This window comes from Gymnoscopelus microlampas, assembly GCF_963454915.1.
Source record: "Gymnoscopelus microlampas genome assembly, chromosome: 4".
NCBI classification, from domain to species: Eukaryota; Metazoa; Chordata; class Actinopteri; order Myctophiformes; family Myctophidae; genus Gymnoscopelus; species Gymnoscopelus microlampas.
Genome location: NC_139941.1, coordinates 17,972,178 through 17,989,934, shown reverse-complemented (window position 1 = coordinate 17,989,934; position 17,757 = coordinate 17,972,178).

Here is a 17,757-nt window from a genome sequence, read left to right as displayed (position 1 = left end):
TTATCGTGCTCGCCTGAAAAACAATAGGCCCTGGCTGAGGTTCAGATGCATGCATAGTGTTATAATATTAATAAAGTTCTTTGTGTGTTGGAGAAGAATGTGATTAAAGGGAATGTGACAGCTGCCGAGGATACGGAGACAGGCGTGAAGTAGTGGGGAGAGAGATGAAGTGATTTTCACAAGGGGGAAAAACCAAAACGGATTGGAGAGGCAAAGTCACGCTCGAGTTTTACGCCCTCCAGACCTCTCCCAAGATCCCTTTGAAATGCAGCAGATGAGAGGAGCGAGAGAGAGTATGTAGAGAAAAAGCTGCTGCAATGCCAACCAAGGCCCTCGAGACATTTAAACTAGTCACGTCCTCCAGGCACCAATGTTTTTGCGAAGCGTTTTCTGTGAATGATGAAGGACCCCGTCTGGGGCAGGTCATACTTCCTCACCTCTCATTGTTTCACTTTTATTCTCAGCTCCATCTCCCCCACATTTCCATTTGTTTCTGTTATGCTGGAATCACCTCTTAACTGCACAACCAGTTGAAGGTATGAGAAGTAATTGTTGGACAGTGACACTTCTCTTTTTGTTCCCTTTCTCTCTCTCTCTCTCTCTCCCTCTATCCTCTGTTCTCCGTTTGTCTCTCCCTCGAGTTGGTGAAATGTTGGCACCGTCACATCCCAGAACATCACAATTGAAGTCGTCCCTCCAGTAGTCATAAACGACACAGTGGTTCTGCATACCGATGGATTTATTTCCTCTCTTACTGGCACACATAATCCAATGTCGAACAAAATAAATAAAGCATAAACAAACAAAAGCTCGTATTAAACACATTGGGTGCCAAAACCGTATATATACGTTTTTTCAAAAAGTCACGTTGAGTGCCAAAACCGTATATATACGTTTTTTGAAAAAAAAAATATATATATTTTTTTTCCTTCACAGCACCAGGAGATATCATTTTCCGAAGATTTAGACTCCAATCCACTTCCTGGTTAACTTATGACTTCATATGCCTGTATCTCGGCTCCTAAAAAATTGTTAAAAATCCTGGCACTCAGTGTACTCTGTTTTAAAAAAGAACTGGCACCCAATGTGTTAACAACAGAAACATGACTTTGTACAAATAAGCAAATGGAAGCTAAACTAAAAATACAAACAAACAAACTTTGCTGGCTGCATATAGACTAGGAATGAGTCCAAGTGCGCACAAACAGACTCACAGCAACACAAACTGCAATAAAAATAATTTCATCAACCAAACGCCCATACCCATATAATGTTCAATATTCTTTCTTTAGGCATTAAAGATCCAGGACAAACACATACCTTTCTCCACTCAAGGGAGGAAGTGCAACCACTAACGTGTTCGAGTTTCAGCCGTAAGGAGTTCCGGACATTGAACTAACAGTTTCTGGTAATTAAATACTTCTAATAACTGTCTTAAACCAATGGGCATGGATAATGGGCATACATAATTATATTGACACAAAGAACCAAAATAAAGAAATCAAATTACTCTGGCAGCCACACTTTTTTATGCTTGGTCTCACGCCGCGTCACACACCAAAAATACCAGATCTACAAGCTGTGGTAGATGAGCTGTTTTCGGTGTGCAACACCGGCACGCAATCAGGTATAAATCACCCTTAATTTGATGCAGAATCTCCTTTTCTTTTCTCCTTCCTTGCATCGCAAATGTCGGGCATGACTAGGGGAGTGTTTTCCCATGTGGTTGACCCAGGTTCAAATTCAGCACATTAACTTCAGTACTATAGTGCACTTGTATATTTTTTGAGTATCTGTAGGCCTACTTTGCTTGAGTATTTGTGTTTGTGGATACTTATGACTTTCACTCCACTACATTCCAAAGACATTCCCCTTTTGACCGAGTGCTTGGTTAACACGTGGGAGACCCGGGTTCGGATCCAGGTGGTTACACAGGCTGCAGCGTACTCAAAGGTCATTCCCTTCATGGTGGAGCATTGAATGTTCTGTGACAGTAGCATGGCTCTGAGCCTAATTGCTTCAGACACCTCTGTCTCCCAGAGCTGCTGCTGCTGTGTGCAGACTGCACATTCTGAATCTCCAATGAGAGTCTGGACATGATTCACTGACCAAGGAAGGAAAATGGAGGGAGAGTGTCCTACAGTAGCATTGATAGTTGGCTGTGATCCTTGTGTATGGGGTGTGCCGATATATCGTCCCACGATATATCGCGATACGTTTTCGTGACGATATGTATCGTTTTGGAGAAAAAAAAATATCGTTTTTAATTTATTTATTTAAAAAAAAATGTTTTTATAATCAGGCATGCAAACAGCCCCGAGGTGAAAAGGGTGACAACATGTTGTTTTTTTTTCGGTCAGGTGTCACACTATTTCCCTATTTGGATGGAAAACGGCTATTGTAGCTGAAAAGCTACAAGTTTGCATGTCTGAATAATGCAAAAACAGAATTATTTGTTTGCATTTACTTCCTCCCCATATATTTTCATAATAAAAAAAGTGTGTATCGATATCGTATCGAAGTTGTGAGCCAAATATTGTATCGTATCGTTTGGTGAAATTAGTGTATCGGCACACCCCTATGAGGGGAAACAATACCATATTAACCCATTAAGACTTGAGGCAGATTCCACAAATATTGTCATCTAAATCCTAACAGTTTTCTGAAACACTTATGTTGCTATAATATCAGTGGTTCTCAAACTTTTTCATGTCAAGGACCCCCAAAATTATATGTATGGACAACCCCATCTCAAAATATTTACTTCCAGGGATCCCCCAGAAGCAAAGATTTGAGTTACAAATGTTCGCTTTAAAAATATATATATAATCAAAGATTTGCCCAAATGTTCATGATTTTTCAAAAATAGCAGATCTACAAGCTCATAGCTCATATGAGCTTGTAGATCTGCTATTTTTCAATAGCCAAAGTATAAAATAATGGTTAGAAGTGGTTCAAATCTAAAATGACAATCTTTCCTGGTCTTAATGGGTTAAAGTCTGAAGTGCATTCTGTTATATACATTGCCTGAATTCAGACACTTCCATGTATCACACAGCTACATCGGGCGAAACACACATACATGTATGATAGCCCAACAGTAGCTTGTCACTGATACAGAGATACAAAATGTTAAAGCTACAATCGGGGACTTTTGATGAATAAAACATTATTTCAACCAATCTGTATGACAGAGTATGTTAATACAATATAACTAGCACATCTGTAGTGGTTGGAGGTTCTCTCCCTTCTCTTTCATTCAGAAAATTCGACCCATGTGTCGGTAAAACACCAACTGGTTGACAATGTCAATTTTATATATTAACATTTTCAAATATTTATGTAGAGTAGCAAATTATTGAGGAGACCCCCCCCCCCCCCCCAAACCAGGGCCTGTTGTATTCGCATATATGCTTAGCCAATCCGGATACACTGACAGCGATGGATTCTAACCCCTAGACTGCGGTAGTGGACAGGGTACTTAAAAAAACAATGAATTTACTTGTAGAAGACGGCACACCAGATTGAACATGTGCCATCTTTATTGTACTTTGGACATTGTTACAATTAACCTACCTCTTTCCATTGGGAGAGCAAGACAACGGGCATAAAAGCTACAGATTGTAGCTTTAACCCAAGGAGAAAATAAAAGAAATGAATGGAATTACTTTTAATATGTTGTCGACTTTGCCAGAAAACTCATCTTTGGCTCAAAGAAATGCTGTCTGTGATAAGAACCTGCAGCTTAGGGGCTTACGGGTGCTCCAGGCTTTATGAAAAGAGTTTGATAGCCTCCTGTTTGCTGTTTCTCATGCTGACAGACATAGTGTTGAGGAGGGGGGGGGAGACACGTTTTTATTGCATTCAAACAAATTCTATGATCTGACATACCAGCAAAGTCTGTAAAGTAACAAGATAGCTTTGGGGTTCAGCCAGCCTCAAAAAACATATACAGTGAGTGCTGGGCTTCCACATGCTGCTTCTGGTAACTGTCTGGGCAGCTTGTCATTCAACCCGCACTCTGTGGCATATACAGTAAGAGCCTTGACCTCAGCCTCATTTGAAGATGTGTGTGTGAACTCTCGGGACAGGGAAGAACAGTTAAATTCTTCAAGATACTGCAACTTGGGAGAATTCTCCACAGGACCACTGCGAATGACACAACTGACAAGCGAAGCACATTATTGCAGCTTTGTATTCTAAAAGGGAGGGTGGAAAATGCTAACTTGTTTTAAACTAAAATAAATGTTTGCTAAGTGTCTTTGTATTAATATGTCTTTATGCTTCCTTATTGCCTTCATTGCAATAATAGCATAAATACATTTTGAATGTTGTAGATTGGCCATGGCCTTTTGTATGGCCTACAAAGCAACCAAAGGTATGGCACCCCCGTATCTTCAAGGCCTGATCCAACCCTACAAGCCCTCCAGCTCTCTCAGATCAGCTAACACAGGGAAGCTGTCAGATCGCTAAAACATCCGGGACAACGCTCCTCATGTCCCAGACACTTCTCCCTTCTGGCTCCCAAACTATGGAATGAACTCCCCATTGCAATTAGAACTGCAGACTCACTTCCAATCTTCTGCCGTAATCTGAAGACTCACCTCTTTAGACTCCACCTCTGCCCGTAGCACTTGCCCTAGCCTTCACGACCTTGCAGGATTATGCAAAGGCTAAATTGTAACTTAGATAGCATGTTATGTAGACAGATGCCAGGTCATTGTTGACCTGGCATCCTACAGTGTGTATAGTTTCAATGTAGGCTGATGATAGGTTATTGGTCTATGTATGTATTAGTTACGATTAGATTATTGGTTTACTTAAGTTATGTATTACTTTATTATTCGATTACTATTTCATTTCATTTGATGTATTATTGATATATTATGATGTATTATCTGTGTCCTTGCTTACTCTAAATTGCTCTGGATTAAGTGTGTCTGCCAAATGCCTAAACTGTATGCTAGTTTGGATATTAATTCACATAATCTGTGTGTGTGTGTGTGTGTGTGTGTGTGTGTGTGTGTGTGTGTGTGTGTGTGTGTGTGTGTGTGTGTGTGTGTGTGTGTGTGTGTGTGTGTGTGTGTGTGTGTGTGTGTGTGTGTGTGTGTGTGTGTGTGTGTGTGTGTGTGTGCGCGTGCCCGTGCTTGTGCGTGTGTGCTTGCGCGTGTCTTTGTATCCCAGAAATAACTCAGCCAGGCGCCGTCCGACTGAACGGCCTCAAACTTGGCGTTTGTGAATTATTGAGAATAATGCGTCTTCTAATAATACATGCAATTCATATAGCGCTTTTCTAAATACTCAAAGTCGTTTTACAAAACAACTTTATTAGGAAAAAACTACTCTGGGGTCGAGATGTGCATTGAAGTCGCTCAGGTTGACCAAGTAGTTATGTGTGGCTGGACAGTTTCAATTGTCTGCCTGAGCTGAGCTGTTGCCAGAACTGTGATTTGTCGTCATTGCCAGTGCAATTAGTTGGGGAATATGCTACAATGACTATGAGGACAGGGTTCCCCTGGAATGATGCTGTCATGATTCGCTCTGATATGCGTATAAACGCGCACGTGCACACAGGACCACATCAGAAACGTGGACCTCTAGGGGTGCCTCCTGCGGGTCACAGACAAGGTCAGGCCTGCGGCAGGTCTACAAGCTGTGAGCTTGTAGATCTGCTATTTTCAAAGGATTTTTATACATTTTATGTATGTTGGAAAACTTAAATGTCCCAACTTAAATGGTACTTTTACTTTTGGTACTTTAAGTATATTTTGATTTCAATACATAGTCAATTTTGAATACCAGACTTTTACTTGTAATAGAGTATTTCTACAATTGGTATTGATACTTTTACTTAAGTAAAACATTGAGTACTTCCATCACTGGGCACAGCTAGGAGTGGAAGGGGGCGTACCACCTATAGCACGTAGACCAGAGCCTTCTATTGGAGAGTTACGTCAATGAGAGGGCAGAAACTGCACTGGTCACGTGGTTCATGTTAACTTGAAATAGTGACAAACGCTCAGAGACTCTAATGCATTCCGTAAACTTCCGGTTCAGGGCTTTGTCATTATTTGCCAATAGAAGGCTCTGTAGAAAACCTGGCACGATGAAGTGAACGGAGGTGACTCTCCTTATATGGCTCTGACGTAGACACACTGTGGCCAGTGTTGGCATGTCCGCTAATTATAAGCGACTTCGGCTTCTTTTTCTGTAAAGTAGCTTGTAAATATTGGTAGTTGCGGGTTGTGTTAGTTTTAGCGGCGCTAGCCGCTCTATACCTTTAGGTATAGAGCGGATCCTGCTCTATACCTGACTTTGTCCGTGTTCACCGTCAACGCTCTGATTGGTCAGACCCGTCAACGCTCTGATTGGTCAGACCCGTCAACGCTCTGATTGGTCAGACCCGTCAACAAAGTGATTGGTCAAGCTTCACGTGACACATGGCTATAAACACATTATAAACACATATCGATGACAAAATGTATCAAAGGCGCCGCTACCTTCACACAGGGTGTGATTTTTTTGTGTAGTTTCTGAATGTTGTTTAAACCAAGGGTTATCAAATATTTTCATGTCATGGACCTGAATGGATGTGTGTCCATGGACCCCCATCTGAAAATGCTTTTTGCCAGGGATTTACCAGATTTGTGTTGTTAGAATGTTTCAAAAAATCGTCCAAATATTCCACATTGTATTTCAAGATATTTAGAAAATCGCAGATCTACAAGCTCACAACTGTGTTGTGAGCTTGTAGATCGGTCATCTGCGTAGATCGCTCATCCGCGTAGATCGGTCATCCACGTCATCAGCGACCGGATCGCGACAAACCGGAAAGACGTCTCACCCCAAAATAGGTCCGTCCTAATAAAATCCTTGATGCGCGTAGTTTAGCTTATTTTTTCATTAATATAAATGTGAGTGTACTTTCCGGAGACTATTTAGCGACAATCCGGAAAGAGGATTCTTTTTTTTTTTTTTTTCCCAGTAGGCGTGGCCTAGACTGGATCATATGGGTCTTTAGTAACGCATACCAGGCTTTCCTCCGAGGTGGAAAGACTGGTGACGCGAGGTTACATGTAGCAACACTGCAGAGCTCTGGATGCTGATGCTCGATATAATTCTAGGGAGTGGAGGGTGGCGATCTAGGTGACCCGAGTTGGTGTCGGCTAGTCCGCACCATCAAATCACATCGTCTATAGACTGTGGCCATGTAGCTCTGGCTTTCTCCTGCTCTCGATCCCTGTCTCCATTCGCCATTCACCCCAAAACACACCTGGATGAAAGTACAGATAATAATTGGTCTCTGTTCAGTCAATCTCCAGCCAAGGCTTCCCATACAGTATATCTCACGTTTCTACCCCTGAATAGATAGACAGTGTGTTCCGTGTCAGGAAAAAACTAGCACATAGCTAGAGGTCTCCCCTCCACCCATCTTCCTCAAGTTCTCTTCACTAAGCCAACAACGACAAGCGCAGTGAATCTCACCTGCGTATTTGATATCCAACATGTTCCAGCCTCCTATCTCCCTCTCTCATAAATTCCCCTTTCTGATCTGATCGAACAATAAAAAATACCCCCCCCCCCCCCACATCATCCCCAGGACTGGAGTCAAGCCTCCGGTCCAGGTAAGAGAAGGAGCTATAGCGCTACAGTTAGCTCCTGGGGCCTACAGAAGCAAATTAAAGGCTTTGTTTTATGGGCTTGCAGACTTCAAATGGGCTTCCCCACCATAACTCTGCCGGGCTGAAGAAGAAAGATGAGTGTCAGTAGGAGTTTGGAGCTGCCCCTTTGCTCCCGGCAGCCCTTGAGGCGGGAGAGCGAAACCACTTTGGTTTCAACCCATGGGGGGCAAAGAGGTGAGAGCACCTGCCCCCTTTTACAGCCTTGATCACGGGAGGCCAGGTGCATTAAGAGACGGGGAAGTGTCTCAAAGGTCTGCAGATGTGAGACAGGGTGATCTCACACGTGTGCATGTCAATACTCATGCTTGCATATTAGACGCAGGACACACGCAGCTACAGAACACAAGAGAGCTCAGTGTAGATAGACAGACTGACTGACTGACTGATTGACTGACCTGTATTGATGCTGTGGGGGAAATTCAGTCACCAGAGGCAGCACAGCAGTTAAGGTACAATAAGACACAGCAAGAATAATAAGAATAAGAATAACATCACAAAAAAACACCATCAATAATGAACTGTATACGACAATAATAGGCTACACCTTATACAATAGCCTGTCACTGTGGGCAGAAACACGGCACGATGCGTTGTGAGCTTGTAGATCTAAATACTAAGTATAAATTAATAATATCACCTATTGCAGTGGTTCCCAAACATTTTAGCTCAAGACCCAAAAGAGAAATTAGATATTGGCCCGCGTTGTGAGCTTGTAGATCTGCTATTTTCACTACTTCTTTTTTATTTATTTTTTATTTATTTATTTACGAAATACTTTTTGAAAAACATTTGAATTGTTTTTAATTGATGAAAAGTTTTTTTTTGTTTAAACTTTTTTTAGATCTAGAAAAAAATAGATATTTACTCGACCCATAACTCGACCCACTGTTTGGGAAACAGTGACCTATTGCGTGCGCTGTATGCATGTGTGAGTGTGTGTGTGTGTGTGTGTGTGTGTGTGTGTGTGTGTGTGTGTGTGTGTGTGTGTGTGTGTGTGTGTGTGTGTGGGTGTGTGTGTGTGTGTGTCGAGCGCATGCACGCACGCACGCACAAGGCTCCCGATGCCTCAGTCCCCAGTCTCAGACCCAGACATGCAGGGGTACTTTCCACATCTAGGGTTACACTGCAGGCCTCAACAGGTCTACTGGCAGCTCAGAACAGGAGCAAGAAAGTCATTACACCATGACGTGTGCGTGTGCGTGTGTGGGTACCTTTATGTCTACGCCCGCCCATATGCTATATATGACACATCAAAAGGTCGAGGGGCCTTGTCTGAACCTGGCAGGAGATTGAAACCATGAGGGAGGAAGCATTTGGTTTGTTTGTTTTTTAACGCAGACCAACAACGGGAAGTTAAAACGTCTTATACAATTAAGAAACATGGACAAATGATGAGCTTCGTGCAAAAGTCCCATGTGCAGCTGAATGCCAGTAATTGATCCCTGCTCTAAAATGGCCACCAGAACATTGCTTATGGTCATGCTTATGGTTTTGATTCAGTGTATTCAGTGGTGGACAAAGTACTCAAACCAGTATGAGTCAAAGTATAGATACTCCTTGTCAATTATTACTCCAAGTGAAAGTTGCTCTGTCAAATTCTTTGCTTTAAAAACATTTAAGTATTCAAAAGTACATGCTTTAAAAAAAATACTTCAAAAGTACAAATTACAAAGTACTTGTTTTTTTTTATCATCAATGCATTGCTGTATTGAAATGAGACATTTCCCCCCAAAAAAAGAATATTTTCCTTGTCTTTGAAATGTAGTGGAGTGAAAGTATAAAACAATAGTACTTTGTTACTGTACACCACTGGTGTATTTTATTCCACTAAGTCAAACTTCCTGGTCTCTTAAAAGACCTGCTGTAACTCTATAGTGAGTATAGAGTTTCGGGGAGTGGATTCATGGAGTCTTGCTATTAGACAAAATTGTTAAATTTGAATTCTGTAAACGTTTTTCTTCTGTAATTTTAGAGATAGAGAATAGAAGATGGATGGAATTGAGACTAGTCGACTTTTTTGTAGTTTGTAGTCGATGGACACCATTCTGCGTAATGGATCATTATGTGGGGATCGTGTAAGGGATATATTTCCTGCCGTTACTGAAAAGCTTTGGTTGAAAACCCCCCCCCCCCCCACTCCAAAAAAACATCAAGAGCTGAACATTTGGAATTCATACTTGTGTTGTGTAAGATAACCTTCCTTAGGCCGGTAGTGTTCTATTGACCTCATGACCTTTTCTCAGAAAAACCTCAGGCACTAGTTGGGATGTCTTTTGGTCTTTTATTGAGTTTGGAAAATCTCCAGGTCATGGTAATGAACCACACCAAGGATTCAGGGCATGGAGCTAAAGGAAAAACACAGAATATTTTGATATTCCTTTACATGCTTTGCATGGCCGACAGCCCTATGTGCGGTAGACAGAGCGTTGTGTAAGCACTATGCACAGATAACATCAATACAATCAACACACTCTGCTGCCATATGTCTCCGATTAATGAAATGGATTATTGTGAAAGTTTTTTTATATTTGAGTCAAAATGTAATTTACCTGAAGAAATACTGGAAGAATCCTGTAATCCTGTAAACATGGCTTTAGGTTTGTACTTTTGTGGTTATTGGAAAAGTTCTCTCTCATTTAGCTCTCATTTATATACCTGTCAACTATACTTTTACTGCATTGCATCTAATTGAACAATATCCAGTGGTTTAATGGAGATATCTAATGGCTTTATTGCAAATGAGAATTCTTTAGACATACCTCTTCTCTGAATGGGGGATATGTGACATAATAGCCTGGAAGTTGATAATGGTCATCATACTTGGGAAAGAAAGACCAGGTGGCTATACTACCAAACACGGTACACAGATTAAGATATGAAAACAACAACAAAAAAAAAACAGAGGAAACATGTGTGACTTCTGTAAGATGTCTCCTTTCTGTATGGTGGTAACAGGCAGCAGGTTGTTTATTGTGCATTCATATGAGAAAGGACATGGGACACAGTATGTCATCACTTGGGGACACAAAAGCACTTCTCTGTCTGTCTCTCATGGGAATCCTCCATAGCACTCAAGGATTCACCCATACAGCTATTGGAATGCTCAATGCAGGTACGTTTAAACAACAGCAGATGGCGTAGTTTCCAATTTAGCGGGATTTAACAATAACCTTTTAACTATGTTTTCATGCATATGCACAGGCACATGCTTAAGAGCAAACCCCAGTTTGCTCTTAAAGGGACACTTCACCCGAAAAAAAACTTTGTTTCAATGGATTAGTCCCCCCATGGAGACTTGAATTCATGGATATTTGTTTTGTTTTTTGTCTCATTCCTAAGACAATAATCTGATGACCGGCAGCGGTTCCGGTAGGAGACACAACAAGTTTGTGTGTTTTTTTTGGGTGAAGTGTCCCTTTAAGGGATGGCCAGCCCCTTACCAACATAAGACACAAAATATGCCATCTATACTCCTCTCAGTTTGCAAACCGCGCTCTATAACAAGGATAACAGGAAGATGCCTCAGTCTCAGGTATAAGTGCCAATGCATAAAAAAAAAACATTCATCAATCTACCCAGAAAACATGGTACAAACGAAAACAAAGAATCCACTGTTGAAACTAAGTCACCTACAATCTGTTAATTTATTTCACAAATGAGTCGACCTGCTTCACATGTCTACCTGACTCCTAGTGCAAAGTGGAGGTGGCTGAGTGCAAAGTACTTGTGTGAGTTCAGTTCACCTGGCTGTGTATTAATTGCATGGGTCTGTGGGAGGTCACCTGACACTTCGACACACAGCCGGAGCTGGGAATCAAACTTGGGACCTTCTGTGTCCAAGGCAGCCTCTCCATTTAGGCCGCCCATGCTCAGATCTGCTTGTGTTGAGAGCTGGGAAGGTGAATCCTAACATTACACGTTATGGGAAGGGGCCATGGGAAGGGAACTGTGCACCATGTGCTGGAGAATCTGAGGTATTCAAGACCTTATACACAGCAAGGGTGACAACAGTTTTCGGAGGGTGGGGCACCCACAGCCACAACAAGAGAACAATCGGGATGGCTGGCTGTAGTAGCTCCTCACTTGCAAGAGCCAGTTAATTGTCTTAGTCTCACTCTCCTGGCTGTACTTCAACTCACTTTGTTCACTTCCAACAACCTGGTCTGAATGGATGCATTTGAGAATCCAAAAAAAGTCACTCCAAAGATGATGGGCAACTGGCTATGCAACTGCTGTTAGCAGAATCTGTCTTGAGAAATTAAGTCGACATTGACAAAGTGAAGGATATCTGGTCCCATGCCTCTCAGCTGGCTGACACCTCCAGAGCCATGTGCCTCCAGCACAGCTGACACATCCTGTGAAGAGAGAGGCCCCTGAGGAGGAGGCGTGGTGACATCAGTTTCCTCCTCGGACTGGTCAACAACCAGCTGGCAGTTTGTAGTACATCTAAAGGCATCTTGGACTGTCCCATCCACCATTCCACTTACTTGGTTCAGCAGCAAGGTGTAGGGTTCAGTTACACGACTGTGGTTCACGCATGACTGGATAAATGGCTCTATATACTTTGCACATCTGAAACCACACCGTTTGTGCCAGGGACATAGTTCAGGTCACTGTATGCTGCAAGTTTCGAAAAGCAAGAGAGAGAGCAGAGAAATCTCTGTTCACCTGCATCTAACTTACTGTAGGTTTTGTCAAGATGTATGTTAACGGATTATTATCTATCTGTCCAGACTGTGAATCTTTGCCCTTTCAGCCAATGGCTGAACTCATGGCTGAATACACACCGGCAATTTTAGAGCGAGAAACTCCAGCCGATATGCTGGATAGTTTCACTGGGACTGTGAGAGTGTCTTGCTGGTGAGCACCACTGGTCTGGCAATCTTTCCATCATGGGGGCAATTGTGAGAGGACAGCTCCCAGGCCATCAAAGGAGGCATCAACTGCGAGGATGAATAGTGCATTAAAGACTGGATGGGCTGACGTGGTACTGTGCACAAGCTCATGTTTCAAAGCTCTAAATGCTTCCATGCACTCATCATTCCAGTCTGCTGGAGACAGTCTCTCGCCTCTTTTTATCCCCGCCAGGCCAGATTGGCCAAAGGTGAGGGATTATGTTTTCGCTATGTCTGTCCGTCTGTCCGTCTGTCCATCTGTGAACAGCTAATCTCGGTCACAGCAGAACTGATCGGCGTGAAACTTTGCACGCACACTCCCAGAAGGCCAGCCCCCACTTTTCCAAACAGCCTGTTATAGAGCCACCATGAGGCACCATGAGGCATGAAACAAATGTTTTACTACTCCTACAGATTTTGTCCAAACTTCACATAAAACACATTATGTCTGCAGTCATGTGATCAAGTCATATTTATTATATTTTTCATATTCCAATCCGATTGGCTACAATTGCGTTTCAAAGTTTGCGTTTTGCACAAAAAGTACAAATCAGGAACAAAGTGATTGCCGTGAAACTGTACACACACTCCCAGTGTTCCAAGGAAGATCTGGCACCCAAATGTTTAAAATCGGCCTCATGGTGGCGCTGTAACAGGTCGCAACACAGCCTAGGGTAGGCAACCCGGCCTGCCTTGGATCTGCACTCCGAGCAGTGCACTTTTCTAGTTTTACATTTGGTTTATGGCCTCTCTTTCTTTTGTTTGGTGCTGCAGGCCCAGCAACAAGGTTGAATAATGTTTAGCTTTGGCAGAACATCCCTCAATAAAAGGATATTTTGTAGAGAACATTGCTAAGATCGGATTTTCTTGGCACATGGTGTTTCCCCATCAGACTCCATCAGGTCAGCTTCCTGCACATCATTTATAGCGCGCACTTTACTTGAGTCTGTCTTAACACCATCTGCACATATGATGTGTCTCGGAAACTTAGAAAGTGTCACTTTTTAAGCGATAGCTTCAAGTTGTTGGCAGCAAGGCATGAGAAAATCTGCAAACGTTCAAGTGCAACCTGTTCAGATGGAGCATCCCTCATCCAGGTAGCAAAGCAGGGCTTGTAAAGTTCTCATTGTAAAAGATGAAATGGGGAGGAGAAAGCTGTGATTTTTTTTGTCATCCTTGTGTAGTCTGACTGATATTATAGAAGAAGATGTGAGTTCCATTGTCAGGAACATTGCCACCCAGTGCAGCGAGGGTGTCTGTCTGATGGGGGACAGGATGAGCTTGACAGCGTCTCTCACTGTTCTTGCATTCAACTTCCGAAAGTCATTGCAAATGCGAAGGTTACTGTTTGGCTTTACAGCCAGGACAAGGGGAGATGAATACTCGCTCTGAGATTTACGGATGATCTCCTGTCATTTCATTCAGAGCAGAACGGTGCTTGTCGTAATGGCATGGTGGGATCTGCCTGTATGGAAGTCTAAAGCAGTGGTTCTCAAACGTTTTCATGTCAAGGAACCCCAAATTGATATGTATTTGGCCGTGGAGCCCCATCTGAAAAGGCCTTTGCCAGGGACCCCCCAGAAGAGAAGATTTATTAAACAATTTCAAAATGATTCCAAATTTTCCAAACATTTTTGATAATCAAAAATAGCAGATGTATTACAAGATCTACAAGCTCAGAGCTTGTAGATCTGCTATTTTTGCACATCTTTTGAGTTGAGCTGTGTCGATTCTGTTTGGCACTGCTGCACCTTTACATTCATCTGCGTAGGACAGCAACCACTAAACGGAGCAAATTATCATTCAGAGCACTGTTCATGAACACTGCACCTGCTGCTAGTACACACCTGCATATCATGCTAATGTTTCAAAAACGAACATGTTCAAATCTGCATACGATGCTAATGTTCTAAACATTATGTACATACATGCTATCACATACTCTATCTGTACAGTATATACGTATGTATGGATGTATGTATATATTTTTCTCTATTTACCATGTTTCTTTCCTGTGTTTTCTCCTTTTTTCTCACGGAAACTTCAAAATGATGGAGCGCGCACAGAAGAAAGAAAAGTCTTTGTAGACCTTGCACAGTCAATGTTTCGTTTGATGGCACTGCACTGCTGTAGGTGTGATACAATGTTTCATAATCATCGGTGTGTGTCAAAGCCTTGATCTGTGCTGTTCTCCCTTGCTTGCAGATCATTCAGTTCCCCTGTTGACCATGGGATGGGGGCGTCTTCCCTCAAGTTGCATCTTGAATGACCAGGTAAGTGACACAGGAAGCAGAGTCTGTCCTCTACGACAGTGTGGGAAGGCAGAGTGTTCCATTTTGTATTTTGCTCATATCAATATTTGCCTCAATATGGATCAGGTAGGGTTAGACAATGCTATCTGAGAACGAATTTGACTATTTAACATGCAAATTCATTTCTATGATTCATGCCTATTGCATCACTATGTTTAGAGGCTTACAGTAAGTGAATTAAATGATCAACATACTGTACATTTTGTTTATACCTGACTACTCTCATACACAATGTGAGCAGGATCAGAACTTCCCTTGAAAAGCATTATGGGAGCTTTGCACCCTCCAGGAAGATGTCTCTCTGCTCTTTCTGAGCTCATGGGGTGACTCATTTTATCCATTGATTTCAACAGTTTTGGCTTAAAATAAAGTTCTGCAACAATCTATATCATGAATGGGAGCCCCTGAAGATAGGAAAAACATAGCTGTGCTCTGTTCTAACTCTGATAGAGGTACTTAAAAGTCTGCTGCTAGACTAATACTGTACTCATGTCGTGCGGCCAAAATAGCAGATATACAAGCTTACAATGCGTCACAGTGCAACATGTTAGGAGCTTGTAGATCAACTATTTTCGCTGTGCTGACCTCATCATACAACAAAGTATAAATCAGGCTCAAGTTATTTTTCCCATGTGTGGCCTCACTTCCTTCAGTCAAAAGGTGTTTCGTTATTTACTGAGCCTCAACAAATGTCACCTGAAGGTTACCTGTCTCACGAAATCAAGGGGGGGGTGGGTGCGGGTCAATAAATGTAGAGACTGGCTACAGGTGTCTACGCGCATATGTGTTTGTGTGCTAGTCTGCTACTGTTCAGACTAAACGGAAAAGAGCCACTTGAACCCTTAACCATCCTATTCTGGGGAAAACCTTCGCCAGATTGCGACGCGTTGACAGCTTGTAGATCTGCTATTTCTGGGGAAGAGAAGGAAACAAGAAAGAAACGGGGAGCAGACCAAGGACAGAGCCAACTCAGGTCTGTTTAACTAAGAATAGAGGCATTATAAGTGGTTAAGCAAGCAGGTATGTGCAGGGCCTGATTGGGCCAAATGGCCTGCCAGACAACCCCACATCTCATGTTACTCCCGTGGCCCTGTCCGTTGCTTTGAACCAGACTCACTTCTCCGTTTCAAAACAAACCCTTTGGGGGCAGTGGCTCTCAAACATGTTCATGTCAAGGACCCCCAAATTGTATCTGGCTGGTGTGTACCCCCATCTGAAAAGATTTTGTGGCAGAGACCACCAGAAGAGAAGATGTATGTACAATTTGTCAAAAATGGCAGATCTTTACAGATCTAGCTACTTGTACATCAGCAATTTTTGAAGTATAAATTAGTGGTTAAACTGAATTTGTTGTAAAAACTGATTGCTATATTCACTAATTCAGCTGGGGACCCCCTTGAACCCCCTCAAGGACCCCTGGCGGTCACCGGACCCCACTTTGAGAACCAGGGCCTTTGGCGGGGAGGGGGGTTGGCAATAGGTCCCATGTGGCTGATCCCTGTGAGTGATAGGATGGGGGTCCGGCTGGGGTAGAAGGAGGGGTCCTGAGGGGTGTAATTGAAATAACCTGGTCTGCTTTGAAGTTTCGTGCTGCATGGTGAGCCGTGGTTGGCGACTAGGAGCCGTGCAATGCTGCAACCATTACCACGTCCTGAGCTCACCAGTGAGATGAAAGTAACGTTGCAGGAGAATGGATGGTTCTCAGAGTCCAAGGAACATGGTAGTAGCCTTGTTGTTTGTTTGCGCACTAAACAAGACATGTGCACTCTCAGTAACAAAAAATGAATGAACAAATGTTTCTGTGTACACATGCACCCACATACAGTATCTGCGTTCTCTGTTCTCTTAATCTGGAAATAAAGCCATTATGATTCAACAGGGTATGCTCGCACAGAAACGGGTCCTAATGCCACCGACAAAGCCTCAAGCAAACCTCCTGCCGTCTGGAACCCTCCGCCAGACGAGGTCTTTCTACAGTATCAGCTTAGATCGGCTGACTAACTGTATAATCTCCTAACTGGGTGCAAATTTCCCTGCTTTCATGTGTCAGTCAGTGCTTACAAGAGAGGCAATGGAGCGAGTCACTGAGCCTGTTTGCAGAGTCAGATGCTGATTAATTGCGTATGGATAAGAGTGGAGGTTTTTCATCTCTGTGGGGGCCCGTTCTAAGCCCGAAAAGTTTACCCGTGCTTATCGTCCCTATAGCCCAATGTAATTAGCTCCATCAAATTCAAACACAAATAAATGCCAACGTGCTCTTTGAGCCCTGTGAAAGCCTGCTGCCTTCACATGGGAGTTTTCCCCATTTCTCAGATCTGCCCTGTATCCCTGGATTATGAAGAAAGGCTTCTGGTGTGGCTTTAGATGATGCTTTTGTTTTGGGTGTGCTTTCTTTTTTTGTTGTTGCAGCAAGGTGACTTCAGCTTCACAGGTGCATGTTGTCTGTTGCTTCTTGATACTTTTTGTCCCATGGTTCAGTTAGCACCGTGACATGTTCTCTCCTCAGTTTAAAGGGCCTTGGTTGAAACAAAGATTGATCAAGAGATTACGGTATTTGCCCAAACACTTTTTTTGGCACTGTCGACGTGAAATGCTGTTGGAACTGTTATGAGAGTAAAGCCAATCTTACATTAGATCAATATGGACGCTATCTATTTATAGACCGAATTCAGTCAAATGGAACCGGTTGAGTCATTTCAGGACTGTGCCTGTTGGTATGCAGACAAGCAAGAATCACTCCTAAATTGAATTTGACCCAGGTTTGAACCTCCGCTTCTTGGCTGATCCATAGAAACGTGGCCCACTTCAACCCTACTGTGTAGTACTTAGTTGACCGAGGTCCCCCAGAGCTCTATTCCAGGTCAGATG